The sequence below is a fragment of the Alligator mississippiensis genome, chromosome 8 (assembly GCF_030867095.1).
Source record: "Alligator mississippiensis isolate rAllMis1 chromosome 8, rAllMis1, whole genome shotgun sequence".
Lineage (NCBI taxonomy): Eukaryota > Metazoa > Chordata > Crocodylia > Alligatoridae > Alligator > Alligator mississippiensis.
In genome coordinates, this window is record NC_081831.1 from 40,367,076 (window position 1) to 40,380,320 (window position 13,245).

Consider the following 13,245-nt stretch of genomic DNA (forward strand, 5'->3'; position numbering starts at 1 on the left):
AGCCTAGGTGCTTGCAGTTTTGATTTTTGTTTATAACACCGGTAGTTTGGGTGAGTCTACTGGGGAAGGAGAAGGCCTCATGGGGGTCTGCTACAGCATGGGGACCCCGGTGCCGGAGAGGGCACAGTATTCGGGGTGCCCAGGCCCTGGCACCAGAGAGGGCGCAGTATTCGGGGTGCCCAGGCCCCAGCACCACAGAGGGCACAGTGTTCGGGTGGTGAACAGACCCTAGTGCCACTGTAGGCGCAGAGAGAGACAGGGCTGCAGAGAGCCTAGTGACAACCTGAGGCCGAGTGAAATCAAGGCCTCGGAGGGACACTGTGGGAATACCATCTATGAGGCTTGGGGCGGTTTGGAGCCACGCATATAGCCCATAAGGCTGGGGTGTTCTGATACATCCATTTTGAAATGGGACCCATGAGGGGTCCAGGAACCCACAGGGTTCAGTGAAGTCCATCAGGACTATAGATTCATAGACGTTAGGGTCGGAAGGGACCTCAATAGATCATCGAGTCCGACCCCCTGCATAAGCAGGCAAGAGTGCTGGGTCTAGATGACCCCAGCTAGATGCTCATCTAACCTCCTCTTGAAGACCCCCAGGGTAGGGGAGAGCACCATCTCCCTTGGGAGCCCATTCCAGACCCTGGCCACTCGAACTGTGAAGAAGTTCTTCCTAATGTCCAATCTAAATCTGCTCTCTGCTAGCTTGTGGCCATTATTTCTTGTAACCCCTGGGGGCGCCTTGGTGAATAAATACTCACCAATTCCCTTCTGTGCCCCCGTGATGAACTTACAGGCGGCCACAAGGTCACCTCTCAACCTTCTCTTGCGGAAGCTGAAAAGATCCAGTTTCTCTAGTCTCTCCTCGTAGGGCTTGGTCTGTAGGCCCTTAACCATACGAGTGGCCCTTCTCTGGACCCTCTCCAGGTTATCCGCATCCCTCTTGAATTGTGGCTCCCAGAATTGCACGCAGTACTCCAACTGCGGTCTGACCAGCGCCCGATACAGGGGAAGTATCACCTCCTTGGACCTATTCGTCATGCATCTGCTGATGCATGATAACGTGCCATTGGCTTTTTTGATGGCTTCGTCACACTGCCGACTCATGTTCATCTTGGAGTCCACTAGGACTCCAAGATCCCTTTCCACTTCCGTGCTATGTCCAACTGGACTTGAAGGCAGCCTCCCTATTCATTATAAATGCATCAAGATGTGGCAGGCGAGAAAAGAAGGTTCCCATCAGGCCAAATTGGCATGGTTGAGGGGCCCTAGGGTATCAAGGCCATCCTTGGGGACCCCATCCTGTGACACAGGGCCATCCTGCAACTGCTGAGGCAGTAGTTGAAAGCTATCTTCTGCAAGTTGATAATGCTCCCTTCATAAGGCTTCATGAGCCAGGGCTTTAGGGGTAGGCAGCATCACTACTATAACCAGGGGAATGGCGACACTGTAGATCACTGTCTCCTCAATGCTGGGTGCATGGTGTCCTTTCTCCATGAGGGCAAGGAGAGGGGAGTTTCTGAACATGTGTGCATCATGCACACTGCCGGTCCACCCAGTAAAAATGTTTGTGAACCAGTCTTGGTGGTCCACAATGACTTGCAGGATCACAGATGTATATCTTTTCCTCTTTGTGTAAATCTTCCCACTCCTGGCAGGGCACAGCACTGGGATGTGAGTGCTGTCTAAAGCCCCCATGCAGTTCAGAAACCCCTTCTCATTAAAGCCATCTATGACTTCCTGCAGATTCTCCTGGTGGATAATGTTTGTAGCAATCTCTTTAAGCAGCTGGCATACCTCTCCATTTGGCTGCCTGACCATGCAGGCAGCCATACCAAGCTGGTTGGCAATGTAGCAGAGGCTGGATGGGCTGGCCAGTTTCATGATGGCCATTGCAACCCTCTTGTCTGGTGGGATGCCAGGATGCATGTTTGTGTCCTGCCTCATCATGTGTGGCCCCAGCATTGAGACAATATGATAGAACATCTCTCTTTTCATTCAGAACATCTCCACCAACTGCTGGTTGTTCCAAGTGCTCTGCATGATTCACTCCCACCAGTCCAGGTTGCTCTTGTGGGCTCACATCTTGCGGATTCTGGTCCTCCTCCTCAGGTTTGTCAACAGAGCCCATTCAAATTCCACTTGTTTGCTTTGCTTTGTGTAGTGCAAGTCCTCTGAGTTCCTGTTTCTTCTTCTTATTATTGTCATTAATGCTGTTAAAGCAGGACCACAACTTGCCACTGAACAGTATAGCACAATTCCTATCCTTCCCTCTTAAGCATTCCAGCAGTAATCCCAAGCTAAACAGCATTTGCAGAACCAGTACTTCCTCCTCCTCCTCCTTCTCCTCCTCCTGCTCCATGTCGTCCATCATATTGCAGATTTCATCCTCGTTCTTCAATTTGCCCCTCTCCATCAGCAGTGGCCTCTCACCCATCTGCACCAAGTGGGGGGCAGGGACTGTGTGGTTGGTCTGGAGCTTGGTGTAGCTGCTTTTCAACACATCACCTCAGCACCTCGGGGCATTGGGGCTTTTGCACATCCTTTTATACTGAACTTAGCAGTCACTGGTCTTCTGATGTAATCAAGCTTGCAAACAAAAAATGTCTTGCCTACTCCTCTCCTGGCTATTCAAAACTTTTGCCATTTTAATGGAAAACAGGCTGTGCTCGTGTGAAAAAAATATTTTGCACAAGCAGCCAGGTAGGTCTCAATTTTTGCAACATTCCGGGTCATTGAGCAGCCATCCCAAAATACAATGGCCTTATTTACCCCATCGCCTTCATTTTGTTGTTAACTGGGTGCTTCATCACTTTTGGGTCTCTTGACACTTATAGGTAATGACTTCACAATCCTTGGAATTTCCCCAGACTCTCATGCAAGCACAGCCTGAGTATAAAGGCATCCCACCCAGAATTTGCCAGCCCCTTTCACAAATCACTTGTGCTGTTGACCACAATCTGCTTTGACATGTCTCAGAAAGCCAAGGCTAGCAGTATGGAGCTGACAGCCCAGGAGGCTGATACCTCGAATGCCTGTGGACCCAACTGGAGCCAGGAAGAACTGGAGGACTTAATCAACATTTGGGCAGAGCAAAGGATCATAGACGGGCTGGAAAGTAGGAGGAATATGCCTGTTTATGTTTAGATTGCAAAGGGCATGCAGGTGCAAGGGCGCAATCATGACTAGACCCAGATCAAGTCCCTGAGATGCGCAGAGGGACAGATGTGCACTCTCATTCTGGATCAGGTCTCACAGTTGTTCCCTTCTATGACAAACTGGCCATCATTCTCTCCAAGGATGAGGTGACACCCTGGGTTTGGAGACTTTCAGCACTGGGGTTGGGCTGGACATGGAGGTGGAAGAGGAGGGGGAGGTGGTAGCAGCCCCTTCTGAGTGGGAAATAACGAGCATGTCTCAGCTGTTTGGAGACTCCTCCCTGTTCCCTGATGAGTGGCAGGAACAACCACTGGTCACCTTACAGTTAGTGCCACTTAGCCCCTCTGTTCCACAGAGTAGCATGGATGATGAAGCAGAGGAGGTTGAGGGTCAGGAAGAAACCCATGTGACTGATGCATCATCTACTGTTACCAAGACCCAAGGACATGCTTGACCTGGTAAGTCTCTTCTAATGTCCCTCTTGCCACTGCCAGGCAATTCCTGGGTTTGTGCTGGTTCGGTTTGGGGGGCTCCCAGGGGTGAGGGGAAGAAATTCATTCATTTCTGTAGGTGGTTCACCATGTTCTTTCTGTGGTAGTGCAGGCCAGATTTGATAGCTAACAATTTGCTTTAATTACTGTATTTTCGCGATATAGCCCACCAACGGGTATGAGCTGCACCCACGTAAAACCCGTGGAAAATTGTATTTTTGTAAATCAGTCCGTGTATACACCGCACCCGTGTATCCCCTGTGGCGGTGTATACACGGGGAGGCAGCGCAGCCCAGCCTGACCTGGCCCTGGCCCCCATGGCAGCAGCGGCACAGCATGGCCTGCCTGGGCCCAGCGGGGAGGTGGCGCAGCCCGCCCTGGCCCCTGTGGCAGGGGCAGCGACGGTGCAGCCTGGCCCCGGCCCCAGCCCCTGTGGTGGCGGTGGCACAGCCCGGCCTGCCTGGGTCCAGCGGGGAGGTGGCGTAGCCCGCCCTGGTGGCTGTGGCGTGCCCCGGCCCCCGCAGCAGTGGCAGCGCAGCCCAACCCCGGCCCCGGTCCCAGCCCCGGCCCCCACGACAGCGGCGCAGCTCAGCCTGCCTGGGCCCAGTGGGGAAAAAAAGTTCGTCGATAGCCCGCACCCATCCATTTTTTTTTTTGGTAACATCGTGTATACCCCGCGGGATATATGTGTGAAAATATGTTATTTTTTTGCAGCTAACAGTGGCAGGCATGGACCTGTTCCTGGAGCAGTGAGTACTCATAAGTTTTGGGCAGCATGAATGGTGCCCCACTGTTGCGGGGTCTGTTTCTGTGCCTGCCAGCATTTCGTGCACTTCATGGTGAGGGTGGTGGGAGTGTATACTTTCCTCCTCTTGTGGGGAAGGCAACCATTGCTTTTTTCTTTGTTTATCAGCCACTGTGACCCATGCCCATTGGGAATGGTGCCCTGCTCACACCTCAGCAGAGCGCTGCAGAGATTTTCGCAGCAAGCAGAGATTGTTCTGCAAATCCTCACTTGAAGTTTTGGCGAAGTCCTCAGTAAGCAGAGTGCAACATGAAGATGCCTGGCAGGATGAGCTCCATGAGTCCTCGTGTAAGGGGATGCCATTCTCAAGGAAATGCAAGACACCATGTGGAATTTGAAAGACATGGTAGAGGAGTCCCATGCTGAATTACGGAGTTCACACGCCACATTCAGGGATGCATTTCAGAGTGTGCAGAACTACCTAAATAAATGGCTACAATGCCCAAAAGGGAAAAGTTGGTTCCCTTATCTTGCCTCTGTGCAAGACGAGCCAAGAATAACAGCTGAGCCTGTTCCCCCTAACTCAGTGGGGTCACAGCAGGGCCGTACAACTGCCAGCAGGGCCAGGAGGGCGCCACTGCATTTCAGGGAGATGGGGCAGTTCAGGGTCATGGTGGGGTGAAGGCAAAGAAGCCCAAGTAACTGCTGTAATATTGTGTTGCAAACAATAAAAACTCATGGTTTCCTGGCTTCCTGTGTCTTCTTCCATATCCACCCTTACACAGCTTGGTTGCAAAGGTGGATTTCGTTCATTGTTTGGGTTCACTTCCCTCTTTTTGTTTTTCCTGCATAGTTCTGGGGAGAGGGGAAGGGTTGGCAATCTCCCTACCACATGGTGGGGGGAGGGGGAGGCAGCACCCTGGGGTTTCCAGCTTAGCTTTGCTTTGCTTGCTTGCACACAAAACAATCTCTCTTGCACAGGTACACAGGGGGCTCCAGAAGTAAACAGCAGGGTGGATAAACAGCGGGGCTGCCTGGGTGTGTCACCCCCCAGCAGCCAGCTTGGCTTGCTTTTTGGAAAGCCACCAGCCATTTTGCAAAGTCAGGGCCTCACATTGCCTTCATGATGCTCTTTTTTTGGATCACCCTTCACAAGACTTCTTTGACCCGTTTTTCTTGCAAACAAACCCAGGGACTTTGCAAACTTTTCCACCTTCTTTTTGTGCTCTTTTCCACAGACTGTGCCAGACTGTCTGTTGTTTTTTTCCATACCAAAGTCCAGCTGCTGGAACAGGGGGGAGGGGGAGGGGAGCGTTCCCCACTCAAGCAGTATAAATTGGAGGAGTAGAGGTTGGGGTGCGCGTTTGCTGTATCGATGAGGGAGGTTTGAGGTGGATGAGGGATAACAGCACAGTGAGGGCAGAGAAGGACTCATCCCAGGAACAAGACTTACCCCTGGAGGGCACAGCAATATGAATACAGGATTCAAAAAGACTGCAGGCTGATCAAGTGGGATGCAACGAAGCTTCGAGTGCTATATGATGCCCGCCTGCACCTGTGTGACGTGTGACTTGAAAGTAGACATGGCAATGTGCTACATGCCACCTTTGGTGAGTGATGCCTGACACTTGTCTGTGCCCTCAGGGTCGTCCCCGGGGGTGTGTGAATTCAAGCAACCAACCCAGGCACAGTGCTTTGGGGACCCTGCAGAGATAGGCAAAGCAGATGGGGCGACTCCTCAGCGCTGCCACTGGCCTCGCATCAGGACACTCACCAACTCCCCACCACTGCTGCTGTGGCATGTAGGACTGGCTATGCATGGGGTGAGGTGGGGAGAGGTTAATTTTCCCAAGGCCCTGCACCAGTGGCATAACGTGGGTCAGCTATGGTTCGGGTGGGGAGCACATTGTTTAGTTCAAATTTATTGTAAATGGGTCTGGTGGATTTTTTTAGGGGTGTGAAAGAAGGTACTTGAGGTGCACAAGAGGCACCAATACACATTCTTATGCTCTTTTAATCCTCCCTCCCACCAGTTTTCATATCCCCTTCCACTGATAGCCTGAGGCTGATCCATCCCTGTTGGTGTGACAAGAGGCAGAAAGAGAAGGAAGAAATAAAGAAAAATGACAACACTTCCTTCAGGATTCATTCTCTCAACAACTGAACTATTATGCATCTGAACTATTATGCATTGACTTTCATCATAGTTGACTTTTGTCCTGCCTGATATAGCCTTATAATATAACAACAGATAATACTAATAATAGGAGGCAGCTATTAATTCCAGTAGCAATATATTAATAAGAGTTTATAGTAAGACTAATATTAATGATGATTTATTAATGGTCAATAACGATTGTAACTGTTCATTTCCTTATCACAGCATTTCAAAGCAGGTAGATTTTCCTTATCAGCCTTGACACATCACACACATCCTGGGCTTCCACCATATATATGTAGCCAATGTGTGATATATGTTATATATATTTCTGTTACACAAGAGGCACCAGTACAAATTCTTTTTATCCTCCCTCCCTCCAGTTTTCAGATCCCCTTCCACTGTTAGCCGCAGGTTGATCCATCCCTGTTGGTGTGACATATTGGAAGAAAGAGAAAGGAAGAAAGAGAAAATGAAGAGCATGACAACACTTCCTTCAGGATTCATGATTGTAATGGTTCAGTTCCACCATATATATGTAGCCAATGTATGTTCAATATCGTTCTGTTATATATAGAATTAGAGAGATGAGAAAGCAAATAGATATATTTGATTATACACCCACCCTCCCTGCCTCTTTCACCATGGGTGTGGGGGTGGGGTGGGCTGGGGTGGTGAAGGAAATGCCCACCCCCTGGTTCCTGAACTTGTCTTACTTCCTCCTGGTTGTTGGCCACAACTGTTGAGGCTTCCCCTTTGTGTAATACCTGAATTGTAGAGGCTTTCTTCACATGGCTGGGGGCTTAGCTGTTAGCACCCTGGGTGGTGCTCGAGCATATTCCCTCCCTAGCACCTCCTTCGTGGTTACTTGCCATGTCTCAGAAAATGCACTTCTGCATGGCAGGAAATTGCTACATTTTCTTAAATCATCTAATGTAACATGTGTGCCTTTAAAATCATTTTTGCTATAGTAGTTTATGAGGATTTTAGATTTTAGGTTTTCCAACAAGTGAAAACTAAGGTTTGGGAAAGGTCCTACTTTCCTCCTTCATGTCTGCTCCTGCATGGTGGTTTAAATAATAAATCAAATAATCAATCAAATAATCAAAACATCAAAACATCAAATAATGAAAAAATCTTACACGCAGGCACACAGACACACACACTGCAGTAGTCTATGAGGAGTTTAGATTTTAGTTTTATGGGGAAAAAAATGGATTTCCTCAGGTCTGAAACCTGGTAAATCTGTACTAGGTTTCTTCTTGTTTGCTAGCCAAGACAAAACCTACAGCAAATTCCCTCCCAGGGTCTGGGTAGTAGTCCCAGGCCTGTGGGCTCCTCATCCCACTTGCCCACCTCTGCCTCTACCTCTCTATTGCAGCCTTATAACTTTTGAATTGTTGATGACAACAGAGCAAACTGTGCTCCTGAGCTAGTAGACCAGGGGTGGGCAAAATATGGCCCGGGGGCCAGATCTGGCTTGCCAGGCCATTCTATCCAGCCTGCGGGGCCCCTAAAAAAATTTAGAAAATTAATATTTATTTGTTCCTAGCTTCCTGTCAAAGATGACAGGAGACAGGGACAGTAGGGCCCAGAGGAAACTGGTGGCACGACCCAGCAGCAAGGCCTGCTCAGCCCTGCCCCCCCCCCAACCAGAAACCCCTGCCTAGCAGAGGCTTTTGGCTTGGGACCATGGGGCTGTTCCTGCTTCCCTGTGCCGGAGAGGGAAATGCGGCCCTCAACAGCTTGCCAAAACTTGGTAAGTAGCCCTCCACCCGAAATAATTGCCAGCCCTTGTAGTAGACCCTATATGACATGACATTTCATATAGTCTTCTCTCCCTCCTTGCTATGACCTCCACAGTCTGGGTAATAGGCAATCCACCCCACTTACCCTCTGACTTATAATTATAGTTCAATTCCTTATGATGATAAATCACGTGCTGCTGAGGCTTTCCCTTTGTGTATTACTTGACTTGAGGTTTTCTTCCCTTGTAACTTTGCAATCACTGCTGGCCACAAAGCAAGCTGTTCTCAGGAGCTATGACCACTGCATTGGCAGAGGGCTTAGGTCGCAGGGGGTACCCTCTACTAAGGAAGCTTTAGTTTCTCCTCTGAATTGTGCAGGTCGTCGTCTTGGTTGCAAGAAGCTTTTCCCCAGCAATGATTCCAAAGTTACAAGGGCGCAATCCTTACAAGGGTCCCTATCCTGCATCACTATGAGCTGAGGCTTCTTCACAAGCTTTGGTGCGAGCATCAGCACTTGCCCTGTGCCTTACACCTCTCCATTCCTTACTCCTCTCCCTTGCAGACCTTCTTGGTTGCTGGCCAAGACCTCCATGTTCTGGGTAGTAAGCTCTTTGCCCCACTTGCCCTGTGCCATATGACACCTCTCCATTGCACCCTTGTATCTTTGGAGTCACTGCTGACCATAAAGCAAGCTATGATCATGAGCTATCACTGCAGTGGCAGAGGGCTTGGGTCACAGGTGGTGCCTTCTTCCCCACTAAAAAAGTTTGACTTTCTCCTCTGAATTGCGAAGGCCTTCTTCTTGGTTCCTTTGCCTGCTCTCTGCCTTATACGTCTGCCCTCCTCCTGGTTAGCTCTGACCACTGCAGTGGCAGAAGCTGAGGATTCTTCACTGGCTTTGGCCTGAGCATGAGCTTGATTTGCACAAGTTCTGCAGGCCCACTTCATATAGCCTTCTCACCCTCCACCTGGTTACTGGCCTCATGCCTACCACCAAATTCGGATGGGGGTACATATCTTCTGACCCCACCCACCACTCTGTCTCCCTCAGGGAGGTTTCTGTCTCCTTGGGCAAGGTGGGAGGTGGGGAGAGAACATACACTATAGGTGGTGTGGGGGCCCAAATAATTAAGACTGGGTATAAAATTAAGGGATTATTTTCTAAATGTTGTGCCCAGGAAAGATTCTAAATTTACATTGTGACTGACACGGAGACTGAGTATCATGGCCCGACTCAGCCAGTCAGCTGAGTCGGGCCATCCATCTGGACCTAAGGGGGCCTCAACTGTGCCTGGGGCCCCCACCTGAGGGGGGCTCCTTTGCAACCATGGCTTCCTCCCCCCCACCATGTTTCTGCTGTGCAGGGCATGCTCAGTAACTGGGAAGGGAGTGCAGGATAGTTTCATAGTTGGTAGGGTCAGAAGGGACCTGAGCAGATCATCACGTCCGACCCCCTGCCATGGGCAGGAAAGAATGCTGGGGTCAAACAACCCTGGCTAGGTAATTATCTAGCCTCCTTTTGAAGACCCCCAGTAGGAGTGAGCACCACTTCCCTTGGAAGTTGGTTCCAGATCCTAACCACCTGGACTGTGATGTAGTGCCTCCTGATATCTAGCCTGAATCTACTCTCAGTCAATTTATGAACATTATTTTTTGTTACTCCTGGTAGTGCTCAGGGGAACAGGGACTTTCCCATTGCCTGCTGGTCCCCCTTGGCCAGTTTATAGACAGCCACCAGATCCCCTCTCAGCCTTCTCTTGTGGAGGCTGAACAGGTTCAGGTCCCATAGCCTCCCCTCATAGGGCCTGCCTTGTTGCCCCCTAATCATGCGAGTGGCCCTCCTTTGGACCCTCTTGATGCTGGCCACATCCCTCCTGAAGTGCAGCACCCAGAACTGAACACAGTACTCCAACTGTGGCCTGACCAGTGTTGCATAGAGGGGGAGGATCACCTCCTTGGACCTGCTTGAGATGCATCTGTGGATGCATGACAACGTGCGGTTAGCCTTCCTGACTGCGTCCTCACATTGGTGGCCCATGTTCATCTTGGAATCAATAATTACTCCAAGATCCTTTTCTGCCTCTGTGCTGACAAGAAAGGAGTTCCCCAGCCTGTAGGTATGCTGCTGGTTTTTCCTCCCTAGGTGCAGTACCTTGCACATGTCAGTATTGAAGACCATCCTGTTCTCATCTGCCCACTCCTGTAACCTGTCCAGATCTAGTTGCAGCCTGTCCCTCTCCTCTAGTGTGCCCACTTCTCCCCACATCTTAGTGTCATCCGCAAATTTGAACATGGTGCTTTTCACCCCCTCATCCAAGTCGCTGATGAAGATGTTGAACAGTGTGGGCCCGAGGACTGAGCCCTGGGGAACCCCATTGCCCACATCCCTCCAGGTCAAAAATGACCCATCCCTCCAACCAATTTGTGACCCATCTGACTGTGTAGGCATCGCCACCACAGTTGCCTAACTTTTTTAATGAGAATGGGGTGAGAGAGTGCCAAAGGTCTTCCTAAAGTCCAGAAAGACTACGTCCACCATGACACCTGCATCTAAGGATTTTGTGATCTGATCGTAGAAGGCCACCAGGTTGGTCTGACAGGACCTGCCTTGAATGAACCCATGTTGGTTGCCCCTAAGCATAATCTCCTCTGCTGGTCCCTTGCAGATGTGCTCCTGGATAATTTTCTCAAAGAGCTTCCCCAGGACTGAGGTAAGACTAATGGGCCTCTAGTTTCCTGGGTCCTCCTTCCTCCCTTTTTTGAAAATGGGGACCACATTGGCCCTTTTCCAGTCCTCTGGCACTTCACCAGAGCACAATTAGTGCTCATAAAGCTGTGCCAGGAGTCCTGCAATGACCTCTGCTAATTCCCTCAGCACTCTGGGGGGGAGACCGTCAGGACCTGCTGATGTGAACATGTCTAGTCCCACCAGAAGTTCCCTGACTAGGTCCTCACTGACCCTGGGTTTGGCGGAGCCTCCCCTGGGCCCATCAGGGATCCCAGTGGGGGGATGACACGGTCCCTGCTCAGAAAAATGGAGGCAAAGAAATTGCTAAAAAGGCTAGCTTTGTCATCTGGTATGACCACTAGATTTCCTAGCGTGTCCTGCAGATGCCCCACATTGCCCAGTAGCTTCTTTTTACCCCCTATGGATTTAAAAAAAGGACTTCTTGTTATCTTTGATCTGGGTCGCTAGTCCCAGTTCTTTCTCCACCTTAGCCTTCCTTACTGTCCCCTCCTGTTAGGAAGGAGGGGGCTCCTGCCTTCCTCCTTCCCTCCACCCCTCTCCCTCACTCACCTGGGGGCCCCCTCCACCCCTCCCAAAACTTTGTGCCCAGCAAAGACTCCAAAGGTAGAATGCAATGGAGAGGGAGTAGCACTGAGTCAGGCCATCCATCTGGACGAGGGGGCTTCAACTGTGCCTGGGGGCCCGCACCTGAGTGGGCCCCCTTTGTGACCATGGCTTTCCCCCCCATGTTTCTGCTGTGCGGGACATGCTCAGTAACCAGGAAGGGGGTCCAGCATGCCTCCCTTCCTCCCTCCCTCTCCACCAGCCACCCACCTGGGGGCCACTTCCATCCCTCCCAAAGCTTTGTGCCCAGCAGATTCCAAAGGTACATTGCAAGCGAGAGGGAGTAGCATGGCCTGACTCAGCCAACCAGCTGAGTCAGGTCATCATCCATCTGGACCTGAGGGGGCCTCAACCCTGCCTCCCTACATCCCTCCCTCTCGCCCTCTCACCCTTCCACCATGCAGCCCTCCATCAATCCATATGATATCAAGGGATTACTGAAGGAACATGGGAGTATATTGTGAATTGGTGTTTTATATTGTCTTGCTTTTGCTGGCAATGGCTGTAATGTAGAAAAAATATTCACCAGTTGACTACCAACAGCATAGCTGAGTAAAAAAAAGGCTATACTGTTTTAGCTTTATTGTGATTTCTCAATGGAATTGATTGCAATTCAATGTATTGTGAAAAAAATAAAGGTGAGGAACAAAAAATTCTGATTTGTACTTGTTCCTGCTTGATTTCATGGACCTGGGAGGTGGGGGGAAGCATTTTGCAGCTGGGTGGGGGAGGGGAGGGGAGGAGTAAGTGTGGTTGCTGCGCAGGCTGGGCACAAACAGGGCCCATATTTCTGATTGGTTAGCCTCCCCTCCAGAGACCTCAATAATATGTCTGGGAATAGCCATATGATGCATACAGTCTGGATATATACATAGTCTGCCACATATATGTAGCTATGCATTCAGAGACAGAGCACATCTGGACATGCAAGTATATCAAAAAGGCCACATAGGTGAGCAGGAATAACGAGAATATGTCAAGGCCTAGGAGTAAGCAGGCTATCTATTGCAATGATGCTTTATCTCTGCAGCATGAGCAGTTATTACATGGACAAAGCAACCTCATCACATCACCCCCATGAGGAACTGTCTAGACATGACCAGATACCCCCTCTCCAAACTCCAGCCATGGTTCTGCTCCTCCTCTGCAGGTGCAAACCTGTTTTGCCCTGCAAACATCTGCCTGCACACTTGAACTGACCTCTCTTCCAATGCAGCAGCTGGTAGACACCTTCAAACCCCAGTACCCTCTGTGGACCATTGTGGGTGCCAATCTAAAGTCACACAGTCATCTATATTAGTTATTGAGCATGGGATTTAGGGGAACCACAGGCCTCAAATGCTGGAGCTTGTGAGGGGAAAAGGAACTGTGGGGAAAGAAAAAAACCCTGGGCATAGTGCTTTTTTAAAACATGGCCTTGGCTAATTAGCAGCTCCCTGCTTAGCTGAGACTGATTTGATGAAGACATACCAATACCTAGCGTAGAAGAAGGCGGTATTACAATTTTCTTGAATTTGGATGAAAAGAACACACACACACTTACACACACACACACACAAACACATGCATGTATTCACAAAGTTGGTGGGTCA

At 50.1% G+C, this 13,245-nt stretch overlaps 1 long non-coding RNA gene and 1 pseudogene across 1 annotated transcript; both read left to right on the top strand.

Annotated features, from left to right (window-relative positions):
* The window catches only part of LOC102558717 (solute carrier family 22 member 23-like), a 69,546-nt pseudogene extending 64,402 nt beyond the window's left edge, over positions 1-5,144 (top strand).
* Positions 5,145-5,717: 573 nt separating this feature from the next.
* LOC109283297 (uncharacterized) lies at positions 5,718-7,171 on the top strand. The gene is made up of 2 exons (XR_002090402.1): positions 5,718-6,005; positions 6,429-7,171. It is a non-coding gene; the product is annotated as an uncharacterized LOC109283297 (long non-coding RNA).
* Positions 7,172-13,245: the final 6,074 nt, after the last annotated feature.